The following is a 4533-nucleotide window of genomic DNA, read 5'->3' as shown; positions in this document are numbered from 1 at the left end:
GATGGTTTTGTGACCATTATGCTTATCTTTTGTCTCAAGCTAGGAAACGTAGTGTCCATCAATGGCCTAATGATTTCCAACAGTGGAAATCACAATTTCATTCACAACGTTGTCAGCCTTGTTTAAAGTAGATTGTCCATTGAGAAAAAAATTGTTATAGTGTTATATTATTGTTAAAAATGTTGTTGTTTAGTGTTAAGTGATTTTTGAATAAAAATGTTGTGTTTTGAAAAAATGCTTTTGTGGTTTGTTTAGCTATAAGAATGTTGGATTGATGCTCTTTCATTTCTTACTATCCCTCTCATGAACGTTGCGGCTCGAAAAACCGTGTGGGGGATGTTTTCCTTCACGTCCGCGCTTTAACTTTAAGAACCGGTTTGTTCCCAGTCTAACCATCCATTGTCGACTCATCCTCCTAAGAACATGTGCTCCAAACTAGCTAAGCTCAACGAAGCCTACGTGAATTTGCATAGGGTCAGACACAGTCTGATACCGAAGCCAGAAGAAATAGAGAATGTGAGAATGTTAAAAATCACTGAAGACCTGATAGAAGAGCTCTTCAGAGAAGAAATGAACAGGGAGAAAGAAGAATGGACAGAGAAGAACAGACTTCAGAGACAGCAGCAACAGCAGCAACAACAGCAACAGCAGCAGCAGCAGCAACCTGAACCTGACAGAGGCTTTGTCGATTGTCGTATCGACACTAAAGAGTTCTTCTTCTCTTTTCGAAGAAGCAGACCTATCGCCAGAAAGTCTATCCTCAGAGGACATCGCATTCTTAGAAACTAAAAAAAAGAATGCCATAGCAAACAAAAAAACAGCCCTTTTCAGGGCTACCCAATACTCTAGAAAAGAAATAACGATCGATTTGCCAATGTGTAGGTAGAGTAGTGTGAAAATAAACACTAACTCTTTATTAAAAAATGTGAGGGTATGAGTTTGTGTGTTTGTGTGATTGTGTTTGTAAGTGATAAAATAGGTTGGTGTGGATAGTAGATTAAAATGATGTTTGTTTTTTTGGCTGTTTGAGGTGTATATTTGGGGTTAGATTGGATTGCTTTGCGTATGTGGATAGTCTATTGAAGTGATTTATAAAAATTTTACAATAGTGATGGGTAGCATAAAAAAGTGAGCGAGTGTTTCTTTTAGGTCCGCGCGTTGTTTTGGGTCATGATCTAGGTAAGATCAATTTTATGTTTTAGGGGGATGTTTTCCATCACGTCCGCGCTTTCACTATAAGAACCCACATTGTTCGTCGTTCAAACCATTCTGCAAAGAATAAAAAGAAGATGGCGTCAAACCAAATGGACAAAATACAAACCTTACAAGACGTTTTAGACAACTTAGGAATAATGGAACAGATGCTAATAAGACTGGTTGAAGACCATTATTCCTATAGTCCCCATCGTGTAAAGATGGAAATTAATAACTTAAGAAAAGCAAAGGACAAGATTAGTGGTGTGATGAAGGAAATAAAGGAGGAGAAGGAGGATGAAGAGGAAAAGATAAGAATAAGAACATGGAACGAAAAAATTGAAAAAGAAGAAGAAAATGAGAAAAGGAAGAAAGAAGAGGAGGAAGAGAAGAAAGAAGAGGAGGAGAAAAAAAAAGAAGAGAAAGAGTGTTGGAGATAAAATAAGAAGTTGGTGGAGGAAAAGAAGAAATTAGAAGCAGAAGAAAACCCAAAGGCCCTTTTCAGGGCCCCCATATTTCTCGAAAAGAGATAGCCTTTCCATTGCCTACCCCTTTTTTTAAAAATTTAAAAAAAAAAATCCCATGTTAAATTCCCCTTGTCCGTAGAGTGTCCCACGATTTATTCCCCATGTTAATTCCCCTTGTCCGTAGAGTGTCCCACGATTTTTCGCCATGTTAAATTTCCATTGTCCGTAGAGTGTCCCAGGGGTGTTTTTAATGCTAATTCCCATTGTCCGTAGGGTATCCCCATTCACTACTATTACTATTATTATTTATAGAATTGCATTTTATTAATTCATCTAGCGTCTGGGGATGTCTTTTATGATCAACAAAGAACGAAATTAGTTATTCTTCTTTCTCTCTCAACTATTTCCATTAACACAAACATTGTGTGATAAAACGGGCAACCAAATTAGATATCAAAGTCATGCCACTCCACAATTTCTATCATTCTTCAGTCAGGATCAGTATCTTTCGTCACTTGATAAATAGAATGATGCCTTTGTGTTCAGTTCATATAATTAGTCGCTTTTTTTGTTGTTGTTTTTTTAATTGGTCGAATAATTGCAATGCTTTGCTCCCTAAACTTGGCATAAAATATTGATTTTATTTGACTCGTCTCATACATTTTATATAAAATGTGCACTAATGTAAGATCATATATATCTTTTTAACTCCTTTACGTCATCTATATTTCTTCACACTTTTTGTTTATGTAGCTGCCTGTTTCTCTGTATCTAAATGCTTTTCACTAAATTGGAACATGTTTCACCTTAATAAAACAAAGCAAATAAAACATAAGAATTTAGTTCAGCTGAATAATTGGATGAAAAAAGACTTTATATTTAGATGTAACTAATCTTCAGTCTAACTCAGTATCCATTTCTTTTATCTCTCTCTCTCTCTCTCTCTCTCTCTCTCTCTCTCTCTCTCTCATTTTATTAGTCTATCGTAATAGTCATATTAATATGCCTGTACCTAGCTATATATGTATGTATGTATGTATGTATGTATGTATGTATGTATGCATGTGTGTGTGTGCGTGTATGTGTATGTGTATGTGCGTGCGTGCGTGTGTCCGCGTGCGTGCGTGTGTACATGCGTGTATGTATGTATGCATTGTACATATGTATGTATGTATGTATGTATGTATGTATATATGACTGACTGACTTTCTTTATTTCCTCTTCAGAAGAGATTTCGTTCAGTTAATTTTTCGTTAATACAGAAAAGATAGGAACATAGCTTGACATTAATGGACTTACAGTACACTATATATATATATATATATATATATATATATATATATATATATATATATATATATATATATATATATATATATATATATATATATATATATATATATATATATATATAGATAGATAGATAGATAGATAGATAGATAGATAGATAGATAGATATATTCATATATGAGTACATACACACATATACACATTCATGCACACATATATACACACATACACAAATATAAATATATGTATACACATACACACACATATATATATATATATATATATATATATATATATATATATATATATATATATATATATATATATATATATAGATACATACATACATACATACATACATATATACATACATGCACATACATACACACATACACACACACACACATATATATATATATATATATATATATATATATATATATATATATATATATATATATATATATATATATATATATATATATATATATATATATATAGAGAGAGAGAGAGAGAGAGAGAGAGAGAGAGAGAGAGAGAGAGACGTAAAGAAAACGCAATATCTAAACACATGAGTGAGAGAACTCATTGCAAACAAGATATATATGCAACATAGATTAAGAGAGAAAAATAAAGGAATTGTAATTATTTAAATTCGACTGAAACGATTTAAATGGATTATCATGTTCTCTCTCACTTTGGACACATGTAGATAATTTATAAGATCGAAATGAAATGGATACATTTCCCTAATTTACTGAACAAGCATAGTATCATATATCGTTTTCAAGGTCATTAGTTATTCTGTACATTGTGTCTATTCCATCAGTCACCACACACATGAATGCCTGCCATGATTGATCATCCATAGGTTAAAAGTTCTGATCACTTTCTTTTTGGTATTTATATAGCAAATAGGAAATTTGCGGTTCGTCCTTTGTATTATCAGTGTGTGTTTTTATCATCCGTTTTGATGTTGTGCAACAACACTAGACTGAGAAATCTCTGGCTCTAACAAGGGCCTATTCAACAGAAGCTGACCTAACATATCGATAATCGGGTATATTGCCAACAATAAAGATCGGGGTTTGCAAATCAGTTAAATAAGTATAAACAAATCTGACTGGCATGGCTGAATGCCGTAGGTAGTCTACATTCCATTTCTGCCCTTAGAGCAGAATTTTTTTTTTTCTTACGAAATACTTATCTACAATTTCTTTTTACACCTTGTACGTAAGTAAATGCTTGTCGTGGCTAGGAATCAGTAGCAGTTATTGCAATCTCAGTGATTTAATGAGAAAAGAATACATGGGCCTGTTGCAATACAAATGACGGTCCTATCCAGACGCAATGAGAAAAGAGAAGAAAAATATCCATGTAATAGTATGACCAAATTGTCCGAAGAGCATACGATTCTGATACTCCATTTTGAGAAGTAACCAAGCAATGCACTTTCGATGATACAGAAAAAAGGACGAATTAAGAATCATATGAAACAAAAGGAATAGAGTATTAAAACAGAAAAAATACAGAAGAATTAAAATTGAAAAGGACTCACAAGTTACAGGACCCACGAGGAAAA

This window comes from Sinohyriopsis cumingii, unplaced genomic scaffold (genome assembly GCF_028554795.1).
Source record: "Sinohyriopsis cumingii isolate HCF-2022 unplaced genomic scaffold, ASM2855479v2 utg001510l, whole genome shotgun sequence".
In the NCBI taxonomy this organism is placed as follows: Eukaryota; Metazoa; Mollusca; class Bivalvia; order Unionida; family Unionidae; genus Sinohyriopsis; species Sinohyriopsis cumingii.
Note: the sequence above shows the minus strand (reverse complement) of the source record.